Source organism: Petaurus breviceps, unplaced genomic scaffold, assembly GCF_028583685.1.
Source record: "Petaurus breviceps papuanus isolate PSGF00001 unplaced genomic scaffold, PetGlider_PUasm1.0 220, whole genome shotgun sequence".
NCBI lineage: Eukaryota > Metazoa > Chordata > Mammalia > Diprotodontia > Petauridae > Petaurus > Petaurus breviceps.
In genome coordinates this window covers 16,089,012-16,104,742 of record NW_027185876.1, presented here as the reverse complement: position 1 = coordinate 16,104,742, position 15,731 = coordinate 16,089,012, and the positions used below count along the sequence as shown (strand labels likewise).

General features: G+C 38.7%; 1 long non-coding RNA gene across 1 annotated transcript in view; it reads right to left on the bottom strand.

The window, feature by feature from the left end:
* Positions 1–13,523: 13,523 nt before the first annotated feature.
* The window catches only part of LOC138166125 (uncharacterized), a 53,661-nt gene continuing 51,453 nt past the window's right edge, over positions 13,524–15,731 (bottom strand). The window contains exon 3 of the long non-coding RNA XR_011169539.1: positions 13,524–13,861. This is a non-coding gene — a long non-coding RNA (uncharacterized lncRNA). The remainder of the gene's footprint in view (positions 13,862–15,731) is intronic.

The window sequence follows — 15,731 nt, the reverse complement described above, 5'->3', positions numbered from 1 at the left end:
CCATGCCCACTTTATACAAATGGGTCATTAACTGGCAGCATCATGGAATGGGAAGAGGAGGATTTCTGGAGTAAAAGGATCCAGGCTCACTTCTTATCTCCTAATGCATTTGCCCCCTTTCTCGGTGCTTAGCCAGGAGTGGAGGTGTTTTTTGGTCACGTCTGACTCCCGTGATCCCATTTGGGATTTTCTTGGCAGAGATACTGTAGTGATTTGTCATTTCTTTCTCCAGCTTTTTTTTTTTTCTTTTTAATGAGGAACTGAGGCAAACAGGGTTAAGTGACTTGCCCAGGGTCACACATCTAGTATGTGTCTCAGGTCAGATTTGAATTCAGGAGGATGAATCTTCCTGTAAGCCCAGTGCCCTATCTACTACACCACCTAGCTGCCCACTTTCCTTACATTACTTCACTGAGCCACTTGAAAATCCTTTGGTAGGTGCTATAGGCATTATCTGCATTTTACAGAGGGAGGATATTGAGGTCAAGAGGAATTAAATGATTTTCTTATGACCATGTAATAATAACTAATAGCTAATATTTACATAGCACCTACCATGTATCAGGCAGTGTGCTAAGAGCTTTACAAATATCTCATTTGATCCTCACAACAACGCTGTGAGAAAGGTGCTATTATATTTCCATTTTACAGATGAGAAAACTCAGGCAAACAGGTTAAGTGACTTGCTCAGGGTCATTCATTAAGAAACAGAGATCAGATCTGAACCCAAGTTTTCCTGATTTCAGCCCCAGCTATCTATCTCCTACATCCTCTATCTGCCCTATAACAAGTAGCTGCCTCCCATCTAGTCAGTGAGGACTATAAGCCAGGTTTTGAATTTGGATCCAATCTATATTTGGACTCCACTCTATATTCTATGCACTTCTATACTCTATATTTGAGGGTATACCATGTGTATCCTACATGTATACTAGGTCCCAATGGTTCACCCCAATGAGGGAGGGGGGGTGCAGTATAGTTATGCATAGTGCCATTGACATAATATTTCTTCTTTTTTTTTTTTGGAGGGCAATTGGGGTTAAGTGACTTGCCCAAGGTCACATGGCTAGTTTTTGTGTTAAGTGTCTGATGCCAGATTTGAACTCAGGTCCTCCTAACTCCAGGGCCAGTGCTCTATTTACTGCGACACCTGCCACCCCCAATGTTTCTTCTAAAGGACCTTCACTTCATTTCTTTTTTGATTTTAATCAACTCACACGTAATTAAGATTTTATACCAATTGACCAACGAGTTCTTGTACCATCTGCCTAATTTGAGCTACCTCTATAGCATACTGACATATTCAGTGGCAACAGATATGATTTCCACCTCTCCACAATATTGAGGTCACCTTATGTCCAGCTGGTTCTGTAGAACATGCCTCAGGATTACCTCCCACCTTCTTATCCTGGACAGCATTGATTGCCTGGACCTCTGATCTGTAATTCTGTTGTATTCTGGCCTATGGGGCTCATTACTTTATTGAGTTATTATTCAAGTTCCATTTCTTCAATAGTCTTCACTGGCTATTCCTAGGCAAGGAACACATCATATTCAGACATGTATTTAACAACTTTTTAGTAAATATTTGATTGTGCTAAATTTTATCAAGTGATAACAAAATTAATATAGAAGAACCAAAGGTCAATTACTTCAAGGGATATAATGAAAGTATGGAAAAGAAGGGGGCCTACCACTTCCAGATCTCAAACTACATTCAAAGTGATAATCATGAGAACTACTTAGTACTGGTTAAAAACAGAAAGGTTGATTAGTGGCACAGATCAGCTGTGCAATATACAGAAGCCAATCAACTTAGTAGCATAGTGCTTGACATACCCAAAGACTTGAGTTATTCACTACTTTAGAAAAATTGCTGGGAATCTGAAGAGCTGTCTGACAGAAATTAAGTCTAGAACAAAACCTTGCACTATATACCAAGATAAACACCAAATGGATATGTGACTTACACATAAAAGGTAACCTCACAAACAAATTGGAGGAAGAAGGAAGAAATTATCTTTCTGATATGAAGGTAAGGGAAGAGTTCGTGACCAAACAAGGGAAAGAGAAGGCCAGAGAAGATAAAATGGACCATACTGATTATATTATAATGTAAAGTTGTTTCGTTTTGACAAACAATAAATTAATACAATATTTTGTATTACAAATTGTAATACAATATTTGTATACAAAATAATTAATACAATAAAATTAGAAGGGAAAATAGTAATTGGGGAAAAATCTTTGTTTTCATAACTAAGATATATAAGGAATTGATTAAAATTTGTAAGACTAAGAGCTGGCTCCCAATAGATAAATGATCAGAGGAGATGAAGAGTCAGTTTTCAAAGGAATAAATGAAAAATATCAATGACTATATGAAAAATGCTCCAAATCACGAATAGAGAGATACAAATTTATACAAGTCTGAGTTTCCATCTTACACCAAGCAGATTTGCAAAGATGACAAAAGAGGAAAATGACAAATGTCAGAGATGCTACAGGAAAACATGAACAGTAATGCTCTGTGGAGCTGGGGATTGGTATAATCATTTTGCAAAGCAATTTGTAACTAATACCAAAAAGTGCCTTAACTATATACCCTTTGACGCAGCTATACCAATAGTAGGCCACTATACCCCAAAGAATTCAAAGAAGGGAGAAAATAGCCTATATATGTGGATATATATATATACATATATTTATATATACACACACACACACACACACACACACAAAATATTCATAGGTGCTCTTTATGTAGTAGCTAAAAGCTTGAAACTAAGGAGGTTTCCACCTATAAGGGAATAACAAAACAAATCATAAAATGGTAATAGAATATGATATTACAGTATCATAATATATGATTATATGGACAGATTCAGGAGAAAATGTGAACTGAAGCAGAGTGGGAGTGTAAGAGAAAAAATATATAACAACAACAGCAGTATTAACACAAAACAACTTTGAAAGACTTTAGAACTCCTATTAATGCAAAAATAAACTACAATTTCAGAGGATTAAAGAGGAAACATACTACCCATCTTTCCTAGATAAGAGATGAACTTAAAATGAAGAATAGCATAAACATTTCTGATATGGCCATTTGTTTTGCTAGACTACACATATTTCTTAAGAGTTTTATTATTTTCATTGTTTATTAGGAGGGCAGAAAGATGGAGATAATGTTTGTAAAATAAATACTAGGTTTTTTTAATAACTTTATTTCACCAGGTGATATGTAAGATTCAAAGATGTTTAAGGTATGGTCCTTGCCCTCATGAAGTTTGCAGTCTATTGGGGGGGACAAAACATACACAAATAACTATAATAGCTTTTTTTTAATGAATTTTATGTTTCTATCCTGTTCAATATACCATAATAATTTCTAAAAATAAATGATATTGGACATTTCTGCTATAGGATTAAAGGCATATGATAAGGATTGGAAATCATCATATTATAGTAAAAATAACACTGGCCTTATAATCAGACGACCTGAATTTCAATCCTTGTTTCACAACTAAATTATCTATCTGTCCCTCTCCCTCTCATCACAGTTTGCTCATCTGTAAACTTGGGATAATAATACAAGTCCTGATTCACACAGTTACTTTAAGGACCAAATGAGATAATTTATGTGACTCTCCCTTTGTCTCTGGCAAAAAGGAGATTAGCTAATAATTTCTTGATTTGCCTCAATGATAATTTTATCCTTCAGACAATGGAGGAAACAACAAGTCAAAAAAATAGTTTCTTAGATTCATACTTACAAGGAACAACTCATTCCTTGCTGGGAAGGGATCAATTGATCTTGGGATACCTGAAAGAAAAGGAGAGAAAAGCCAAGCAAAAAGTGACCTCAACCTTGTATTTTGGGAATTGGTTAAAAAGTAGTTAGAAAAAGAGAAACAGTAATCATAAAGAGGAAAATCATAAAGAGGAAAAAAAGAAGAACCTGATGAGGATGCATGAGGAACTGATCAGCCAACCTAACGAAAAAACATGTGTGAAAGACAGAATCAGGAGAAGGTGACAAAGGCTGGATACAGTGCATTAATAATTTTTGCCCATAGTTTCAGAAAGGACAAAGTTCAAAATATGGCAAAGGAAAACCAAAGGAGTTGGATTTTTAAAGTTATATTAGAAAATCAGAGGAGTGCCAAGAACAGAATTTGATAGGATTGAATGAAAAATTTCACATTAGGTTAAAAAAATTAATTTCTCAAGTAGGAGAAAGGGACAGCATGACGAAGCAGAAATTCTGAAGAAGATCTGATGGTTTCATTAGACTGAAAAATTAATGAGAGTCAACAATGGGATGTGACTGCCAAGAAAGATCATTAAAAATCAGCCAGCATTGACAGGAAGAGTACACTAAGGCCCACTGTACTATGTTCTGGTCTGATCACATGCAGAATATTGGGATCAATTCTCTGTGCCATATTTTAGGAAGGAAAATTCCATGAGAAGGATTGGTTACAGGATGGTGAAGGATTTCATATTTATACCATATTAGCACTGATTAAAGAAACTAGGGATAGTTATCCTGAAAGAGAGAAGGCTGGTAGGAGGATGGGGGTATCGAGGAGACAGAAACAAGGCTATGATAGCTAAAAGGCTGACATGTAGAAGGAGTTGACTTGTTATGCTTCGCCCCAGAAGGCAGAATTAGAAGCAATGGAGAAAGTTATAAAGAGGCAACTTTAGGCTTGGCAAAACTTCTTAACAATTAGAGCTATCTAAAAATGAACCTGTCTATCTGAAGTAGTAGTGAACTCCTCTCCATTAGATGTGTTCAAAGAATGAATGGTTGACCATTTCAGGGAGTCTGTTTTTAAAGGAGTTCCTACACACACACAGGGCTTAGATTAGATGTCCTTTTCAACTCTGATACTCGAGGATTCTGAAGGGCTATGTAAGTGTTACCTACTATCAACCATGCCTAAAACATGGTAGGCTTGATCAGTATTTAGTGAATTAAATCTAAGGGATGGAGACAATAAGTGTTTTAGAAATTGATCAAAGTGAGATTACTTCAGCTGGTGCTACAAGGCAATTTCTCATTGTTTGTTTGTTTTTTAATATTAATTGTGAACCTCTTCCTCAACCAAAAACAAAGGTAACGGGAACATATAATACTTTAAAAGGATAGTTTTCAGAGCAATGGAGGTGATAGTTCTATTTCTGCCCAAGTCAGACCACATAGTTGGGCAAACAATATGGTATTGACTTGAATTGGAATCTGACTTACCTCCTTCTGGTACTATCTGTCAGAAGTTCATCTTCATCTTCAACCTGATCTGTATACTGTCATACTAGACTTTCTGAAGGATAGAAAAGAACAGTCATCATTGAGAGGATTCTCTGTTCCTTCATTTCCCACCCAGTTGCACACCATGGACTTATCTGTCCCATGACAGGAACATTGTCATCCTGCAAAATCATTTCAGCCCTAGAACTCATACCTCATAATCACCCTCTGCCTTTGGGACCCCTCCCTCTGATTGGAAGGTAAAGAGCTCCTTTCAGTACCTCCATTTAAGGATGGTACAGAAACCAACCATCTCTTCATTTCCCACTGTGCTGCATTCTTCCAGATTCCTCCATCATGCCCTAAATAGGGTACCTTCTCTCCTCCCCCACCCTGCTTTTTCTGTGTTGTCTTCCTCCATTAAAGTGTATACTTCTTGAGGGCAGAGATTCTTCCTTTTTTGTATTTGTATTCCCAGTCCTTAGCACAGTGTTTGGCACATAGTAGTCATTTGATAGCTATTTATTGATTTACTGACTGAGTCCTTCAGGTTGCAATCAATTTCCTTCAACTTTGCACTATACCATAGAATATTTAGAAACATTTAGCCAAAAATAATACTTGCTTCATATAATTATTTTGGTTTTAAATCTACATTCAGAAGCTTGGCAATATTTGTTGCTTAAGAATATTTTATAATAGTAAGGGTTCAAGCTCTTCTATAAAACACTTCTGAGGATCCCTTGATGGTTAAGCTGTGAAAAAGGAGGTGAGATGCAAGTTTCTGGAGACCTGTAAGAATTATATTGAGAGCAAATTTCAATGCACACTTAGCCAACAGCTACTTTTGGTAATGGAGGAGAATGATATGGGGGAGTCGAAAGATTTCTCTCTCTTCTTTAAAAGAGAATGAGAATCAATTAATCAATTAACAAACATTTATTAAGCGCCGACTCTGTGTCAGACCCAGTACTGAGGACAAGGGAATAAGCTTTCTGCGTGGTGAAAAATTAAATGTACAAGAATTTCAGTTTTGATCAAAGAAAAAACTTTAGATGACAGCAATCCCTTTCTCTCTCCCTCCGATCTCTCCATCCCCATTTTACTTGATGTGGACAAGAGATGCAGTATAGGCAGGAGAAACAATCATAGACTTTCATAGCTGATAAGGACGCTAAGCAGGGAGAGTCCTCATGCAGATAGGGTAGAGAAAAGCTTCTATATGATCTATGAGAAGATTGAAGACAAAGAATCAAAGGTGATTTGGACTTCTAGTTGGCCCCAAGACCCAAAACTAAATACCTTCCCTGGTGGATATTGACTCTAATATAGGACTCAGAATGAGACAGAAAAATTTTAATCAAGTCAACAGTTAAAATTGAAGCTACCCTAGGTTGTGATGTGAAAAGGTCAATGAGAGTTACCAATTTGTACTTAAGTATTTGTTGCTAAAAAAAAAAAAGTTTGTTCTTCAAATATATTTTTGGTAATAATTGATTTAATGGTTTCAGTTTTATAAGATCTAGAAAACTTCTGGTTATAAATTTTATGGACCTAAGCAGAGAAACACTATATAAACTTAAGTATAAATTAAAGGCCTTTCAGTTCAGACTATGACACTATGCCCCCAAAGTTGTTACTACTATTTCGTGACAGCATACTGCAATTTCAGACTCAGTTCATTGATGTAACAAACCTCATAAGAAAGGACTCTACACATCTAAACCACAAATGTGTCAGAAATCTTACAAAAAAATCTTCATGGAATTTAGATGATAAAAATCCCCCATATTGTGATTTTCTATAAAACACTTCCCCAGGTATTAACCCCTTATGGTAGGATGTTTGTCTGCCAAAGATCCTTTCTCACAAGTACTTCTTCCAACTGACTCTGAATTTGCTTATACAAACACAGAAGCCCTCCCTTCCTATGCAGAGACCACTGGAGCCAATCACATGTATCATACCCATTCTCAAAAATGTCATCACTCCTAGAGGACTGGCACCAGAACCTAATGTGAATTCATTTTCAGAGCTCAAAGAATCAGTAGTGTGCACCAACCTCCACCTAGCCCCAATATTCACTCTCGCTGTATTCCCATAATCAGGGGTAGCCCAGGATCAAACCTAATGCCTTCTCCACCCTCCACATCCAGATCCAGGAATCTATAGTCAAACAAATCCATGCCTGAATGAACTTTCATTCTCAGGGAGTACTGAATCATATTCCCTCAGCTTTCGTCCAGTAGTATCACTCTCAACACCAGCTTCACAAACAGATTCTCCATTCTCTTGGACATTCACACTCTTCTCTCTAAACTCCCTCACAAAAACCTAGGGACTAGCTATCACATCACTGAACCAAAAAGTCATCAACAAGAAGAGAAATCTTGGTTGCCTTTATAGACTGAGAGGTAATTAATGATTGTAGGCAGCCCCGCACATGATTATCTACTAGGCAGATTTTAAAATAGATTCTATTTCACAATATTGTTCTAAGTATTTAATAAAAATATGTTGAAAGTCCTTTATAAACTTTAAAAGGATTAAGGTTGAACCTTTGGTTTTATTTCTATAGGAAATACATAGATGAGGAAACCCCATTAACCCATGCAGGTCAGGGCCTTCTCTGTAGCTTATAGCCTTAGAGAATTACCTAGAGCATGAGAAGTTGCCTAATCAACTTCCATGTGTCAAAAACAGGACTTGAACTCTAAGGCCAGCTCTTTATCTAGCATACCACCACTGCCATTGCAAACCTTAAAATACTACATAAATGCTAACTTATGATCATCGTTATTATTACAGTCAGATCCTGATTAGTGCAAAGAATTGAAACCCTGAAGTGGTCCAATTATTTGAATTCAAATTTCATGTTTCCATTAGGCTGAGGTCAGTTACTATATTTTACATAATTACAGCTTTGAATGGTGTAAATTCAAATATTCCACTTCATAGAATTCATTATTTGCACTAATCAGAACTTAGCTGTATTCTCTCCTACACATGCATCTGCCTTCTCCCAAGTTTCTCAATCTTCTACTGTGAACTGGCAAATTCAGTGGCTGCTGCATGCAGCTCTCAGTCTACAACCTGAAACCAAAAGCTTAGCAAACCCTTAGAAGGATCCCCTATCACTAGAACCTGGTGATTAAGAAGCAGTTTTTCCATTCCTCCTCAATGTTCACTCTCAGCAAAGAAAAGCAACTTTATATTCTAACTGGAATTTCAAAATCTAAACCATCATCTGAAACACCAAGACTGACTAAAAAATAAAAATTCATCTCAAAATCAAACTTGGAGTTTTGCAAATAAATGAGTTTGGTTGTTGTCAACAAAGGTACTGAAGTTTTGTGCTCAAGAGGGTCAATTATCATACGTGACAGGAAAATTATTATACATTTAAAAGCGACCATTTTTATCTTTGGGTTATCAGAGCATAAAAAAATCTGATCAGAACGATAATCTCTCAAGAGAAATTTGTTGAGATTAGGCCTTTTCCAGTGCAGTCTTCCTAGAAGATGCCCCTTTGTCTCCCTTGAGTGCATTCTAGGTGTTCCAATCAAGTTGAAGCGAGATTCTCGCATGACTGAAAGATTGGGACAGTTTATTTTGACTTCTTAATATCTCTCTAGAAGTAATAAGATGATGCCAATATACCTGCTTTCTTATAGCACAAAGAGTCACAGAGACAGGTCCTAGCAAATTTAGCAGATCAAATAGCTTCATCTTATAGGTGTGGAAAGAGGAGATAATCAAGCTATTTTTTATGACAAACAAAGTGCAATGTCAATCTCCTTTTATAAATCCGGCACTGTGTAAAGCATAAGACTCAAGAAATATGTTCAGAAGCGCTTGCCATATGAAAAAAAAAAATCCCTTTCTTCCTCCTCCTCTCCCCCCCTCCCCCAAATTCAGCCCTTATGGTGTGTTAGATCGGAATGTTTAAATATTGAACCAGGGCCAAAAAATGATCTGTAAGCCTCAATAAATTTCATGAAATTTAAAAATGATATTATTATCCCATCTGACAGAGTGTCTTTCAGAGACCTGAGGCTGCATGGCTCAGATTAGGGGCCTCCTAATGAAAAATAAACATGGATCCCATTTGACTTACAAATATAGTGACATATATAACACTCCTAAGACATATATTCAATGAAGTCCATTTGCAATTGCTACTTACTAGTATCAATTTTGTTTCCTGCTCAGAGCAATGTGTTTTTGTCAAATGCTATGATAGTTACAATATAGTGCCTCTTTCCCGAAACCAAACCAAACCAAACAAAGCAGACAAAATATTATAGGAAAGGCCACATAATCTATATTCCAACGCAATCACCTATCCAAATTCATTACCTGAAGAGATAAAATACTAATACTCTATGTGTGTGCACATTGAATATCACATATGTAATATGCAAATGGGAACATTATTTGTATACTGTACATAGGAGATATATAGTATTTGTTTCATTCTAGCCGTTGTTTCTATAAAGTCTCTGTTCTCTCCCATTCCATCTCCTAGTATGAAATATATCCCCGAAAGCCAGTTATATTGGAGAAAAGGCCCATATTTTTCCCCTTCTTCTGTTTCCATCTCTTTACCAGAAACACTTTATGCAAATCACCTCTCTCTTCTTTTGCTATCTCCCGCTGTGCTACAGAGATGGAGAGGAGGGAGAAGGAAACTGGGGGTGGTGGGAGGTAGTTAGGGGGAGGGGGGCGGGGAAGGAGCCTTGTTCGCTATCAGCTGCTCAGAAGAGCAGAGCAGGGACAAGATTGATGATGCTTTCTGGGTGTAAGGGAAGATCTCCTCCTTGTGAAAGGCTGCTTATGAGGCCTGATAGACTTGTCATCTCTTAATAAACATCACTGATATGTCGGAAAGGAGAGAGCCCAACCAAGCAAAGGGAGGACATAATACAGTAACAGCGCTTGCTTCTCTCCTGACGATTTACTTAGAGAGCCCCCTACTTCCTCTTCCAGGTCTCATCTTCAAAGGCTGGCAGTGCCTTTGATGGGGACATTTTCTTCCTCCCTACAGCCTGATCTCCAATGTCATGGGACCCATCTGAAAGGTTTTACTTCCCTCTTGGAACTCAGAGAAATCGATTTCTTCTGTGATGCAGGTTACCCCATTCTCATCTTCTGACTTGGCTGATTACATTCTCAATTCCCCCACACCTTCTGAGTCATTCATCAACAATTACATCAAAACAGAGGGCCAATGACTTTGCATTCTTCCAACTATTACTTCCGAGAGTTTTTCACAAAATCTGACTTCTTTTCTATCGCTTTGTGAATTTTTCTGTTCAAACAGGGGTTCTTCATCTTGTCATATTTTGTGTCGCTGACACCTTTGGCAACATGCTGAAGCCTTCTCAGAATTATGGCTCTTAATACATTTACTAAGTGCTAACTATGTTCCAGACTCAGTACCAGGAAAAAGAGAATAAGCCTTCTTCTGGGTGGTAAAAAGTTAATTTTACAAGATTTTCAGTTTTGAGCAAAGGAAAAACTCTAGATGACAGCAATCCCTTTCCCTCTGCCTCTCCTCCCCCCACTCCAGTTTGACTCAGTGTGGACAGAAGATGCAATATCGTCAGGATAATAAGAATTAGATTTTTTCCCCTTCAAATTCATAGATCCTCTGAAATCTATTCATTGACCCTTTATGAGTCATGGACCCCAGGTTAAGAACTTATATATAAAAGTATGATCCCAAAGAGCACAGTGGTTAAGAGGCCGGTCCAAGGGGTCTATTCCTTCTTTTTAAGCAGCTCCTGAAATCTTGTTGCCATTTATCTTTTTTTTTTTTTTTGACTTTTTGAAGAGGGCCAATGACATCATGGGTACTATCTTGATTTAAGCATGAATCAAACTTAAGTGAGGCAGAGTTGTGCAAAGTCATCAGCCTCACTTTCTCTTCCAGAGTCATCAAAATGCAGTGGGTAGACATAAATCAAGATGACTGTCAATGGCCCGGGATGCAGTGGGTGACCTTGGCATCTTTGCTCTAAGCACTCCACAGTACCTACTTCTACCTTCCCCATGGCCATTGGAACAAATTGTTCTCATGCACCCCTTCCACTGGGGGAAGTCTTTACCTGCTTAGGGTAGACATCTCCCTAATTCTCCGAAGAGTTCGAGGCCTGTTGGTTACTCTCAACCTGGTTTAGAATGTCTGCTGAGATGGCTTTACTGGGATGTGACTGCAGCTCTTACTGCACCTTCTTACTTCACACTACAGGTGAGAGTTGGGTGACAAGTGGACACCAAAGGGAGATGAGCAGCCCTAAAAAGTGAAGCTAGGTGGTACAGTGAACAGAGAACCAGCCTGGAATAGTAGTGGAATTTAAAGATTCCCCTGTATTGGCTTGGTTTTTGGTTTGATCGTGTTAAAACCCAGAGCTTGTGAATCCCACTTGTGGGATGGACTTGTTGATGTGAAAAGAGAGGGCTGAACTGGGAGGAGCTGGTGATGTAGATTTGGAGAGACACAAGAGAGAGGCAGAAGAACGTTTTGAGAGCAGCACATTTGGAGGCAGAGAGAGACTGAGAGGATTGTGGAGGGCCACTTTGAATTGCCCAGGACTTTTGAGAGCTGCCACCCAGAGCTGCCAAGGACTGAGGAGACATGGCTGTTTTGCTGGTACTTTGTCTGTCTGTTTTGATGTTGTTCTGCCAGATTTGTCCATTGGTGAAAGACAGTCCTGTTGTTGCAGAAGTGTTGGAACCTGGCTGTTGGTTCAGAGCTACTGAGACTGTTCTGCAGACAGAGAGTGAATTCTGTCCACTGATGAAGGACAGTGCTGTTGTTGCAGGGGTCTGGGAACCTTGCTGTTGGTTCAGAAGCCTTGAAGAAGGATTTTTTTCTTGTTGTATGTTTACAGAAATCCTGGAAGAGGGTTTTGCTAATGTTTTCTGGGGTCCTAGGACTGTTCTGTAGACAGAGAATGAATTAATGAAGAGACTGGCAGTGTATCTTGTGTCCTTGCTAAGCTTTGTCTCCCCAGGAACAAAGATTGCTGAGAACTTGCCTCCTGTCAAGATGAAGAAAAGACCTCCATTTGGGTTTTAAGTGCTGTGCTTAAACTTGTTGTAACTCTGGGGTAGATTCAATTGTGATGCAAGGATGGGGAACTTTTGATCTTTTTATGTTCTTTGATTGAACAAATGAATGTACCTTACTTATGATTGGAAACTAACCTCCATTTGAGAAGAGGGGCTTTGTGATGGACTAAATGAAGGTACAGCCTAGGAGTGAAGTAGTATTTAGAAGAGGGACTTTGTAATTGATTAAATGAATGTAATGTCCTGGGGTGGGGTAGTACTTGATTAAATCAGGTAGTACTTGGAGATTATTGAATCACACTTAGTAAATGCTGTATTTTGAATGATGTTAAATTTTTATTCTATCTGTTCTTAATTTGTCACTGAATAAAATGGAGAGCACCTATGCTGGTATTTTGAACCTTGGGAAGTTGCCTTTGCTTGGCATTACATTACATGGCCCTAGAGTCAGGAGGACCTGAATTCAAATCCAACCTCAGACACTTAACACTTACTAGCCATCTGACCTTAGGCAAGTCACTTAACCCTAATTGCCCTGCCTCTCCCCTCCAAGAAAGTTTAAAAAAAGAAAACGGCTCGACACACCCTCACACTGGAAGTGCTAGTCCTTCCTGAACACTGCACACACCTGAAATCCTGCCTCCTCCATGAATCCTTCCTTGATTATTCTGAGAGAAGCTGATTGCTTCTCTTCACCATCATCCCTTCTCCCTGCCCTTCTTTCAGTCTTCATATAGAATTCCCACAGCTATAGGATAGCAACAGAGTCACTCACTGGACCTAAAGGAGGTACCTTGAGCTAGAATCCCAAGCCTGCTACATATTTACTTCCTGGGTGGTTTTGAACGCCTTTCTGGACCTCAGAAATTGGAAAGTGGGACTAAGACTATCAGTCACTAAGCATCTGTTACCTGCGTTGCTGTTTAAACCAGTGAAGTCACAGGTCCAGTATAAAAAGCACCCGCCTCACAAGGTGGTAAGATAACATGTGCAAAGTGCTTTGCAAATCATCTGAGCAACATGTAAATGTCACCTGCATTAGCTTAAGGGTTCTTCATTTGTTTGTATCTTGGAATGCTTTGGCCACCCACTGTAGCCTATGGACCCTCCTCATTTTTTTTTAAATGCATGAAATAAAATCCAAAGGATTGCAAAGGAAATTGATTTTATTGAAACAGTCATCTAATTATTTAAAAAACAAATTTATAAAGCCCAAGTTAAGAACACATGTATTATTGAACAAAAGCTCTTACTGAACAATGGCTAATTCCATATGTTAATCTATGGTCAACATTGTACATGATCAGGAGATTTAAAAATGAGTACACTTGCTGGAGGTGTTCATGATGATGTTCGGAGAACTTCAAAGAAGCTTCATGTTAAGTGAGCTCTGCTCAGGGGATTCCATGATGGTCACTCAGCTCATTCCTAGCTGTCCCAGGAGAAGAGTGTGAGGAGAAAGTCCAGCGCAGAGCAGCACTTCAAAAAAAGTACCAGCTGAGGAAACATATTCCAACAAGTGGCTAACTGAATGAAAGGAAAGAAAAGAAAACTCTAACCAGAATTGGCACTACAAGTCACTGAGATGTGGGATTTGTGACAGGTTAAGTCACAAAAAGCCTCAGTTTCCTCATCTGTAAAATAGAGATAATAATATTCTCCTAACCTCAAAGGGGCCTTGTAAGAAAATTACCGTATAGGTCTTAAAACTTCATAAAAATGTGAGCTATTATCATCACCATGGTTGCAGGGGTCCCTTGCCCTTCAGTTTTAGGGCCTGAAACAGTATTTTCTGTGCCTTTTTTTATCCCCCACAGGAAATTGCACTTCTGATATTTTGAAGCCTTTTATGTGTAACATGTGTGTGGTCAAATACTGAGCTTATATTTTCATCTTGAAATAATTGCGATTAATAAATTATAATGAAGCTATGGCATGAGCCTGGCTCCCAGGGGGGATAACATTATGTTTATGTGCACAGAATTCAGCCTCAAGTTGAACTCAAAAAGGTCAGTCTCTATGGGGTTTCATGGTGGTTCATGTGAGAGAGAGAGAGACAGAGAGAGAGACAGAGAGAGAGAGAGAGAGACAGACAGAGACAGAGAGAGAGAGAGAGAGAGAGAGAGAGAGAGAGAGAGAGAGAGAGAGAGAGAGAGAGAGAGAGAGAGAGAGAGAGAGAGAGAGAGAGAGAGAGAGAGAGAGAGAGAGAGAGAAGGAAGAAGGAAGAAGGAAGAGAGGAAGGGGCCTCTGGGGTTGCTTTTGTTCTCTGTGGTAAGACTAAACCTAGACATTTTTGAGCTGGCAAGGAGGTGCTCTGGAGTCCCCTGTCCTAGATACCTTGTCTTTATATCAGCTAACTTTTAAGGATGCTCATACCTTATTAAATTGTTTAGTTTACTTCCCTTGAGGCAAAAATGTAGGTTTTCTGACTCCTGATCCAAGCCTCTTTTCACTATACTAGGTTGCAATATATACAGTCTAATATCAATAGACACACTGCTCAGACCTGTTGCCTTTCCTTCCCCATCCCCCCTTCCCACCATACATACACAGGTTCTGTGTTGGATAGTGGATAGAAGACTGCAGTCAGGAAGACCTGAGTTCAAATCCCGCTTTTTTTTTTTTAATTTACTAGCTGTGTGTCTGTGTGTTAATCTCTTAGCCTCTTTGAGTCTCAGTTTCATCTATGCATTTAATAATATATGTAATATTGTTCTCATATATGTGAGGGGGGAAGGGGAGTGGATCATGGGAATTCTTTAATCAGTTAGGTAATCTTATGAGGACCAGAGACAGAAAGCTGGAAAGGATTTTAGGAACCTATTTGACAGATGAGGAAACCAAGACTGAGGGAGTTTAAGGGACTGACCCAAGGTCATAAAGCTAGTTAAGTATGAATGTGAGCTCCTGAACCCAAGGTCTCTGACTTAGAATCAGTGCTCTCTCCACTATGCCAAGATGAGCCACTCATTTGTGGCTGACCTATGAAATGGAACTTACAGATTGCTTTTTACTTATTTTTCCTCCAAATTATGAATTGCTATGTAAATTTCAGTTATTTTTATAAAGTGTTGAGTGCTAGTTAAATGTGAGCTCCATGATGCTTATATCCCTTTGATAACTGATTAAGTATGTTGACTGGGATAGCTAGATGGCTCAGTGGATAGAGCGCTGGGCCTGGAGTCAAGAAGATCTGAGTTCAAGTCCAGTCTCAGACCCTTACAAACTACATGACCCTGGGCAAGTCACTTAGCCTCTGTTTGCCTTAACCCATTTTCTCTGCTGAGAAAATCCCATCGACAGTATGGTCTATGGGGTCGTGAAGAGTCAGACATGAATGAACAATTCACAACAATATTGATTGAATTGTTCAGTTAAGCAAGAAGATGGGGAACAA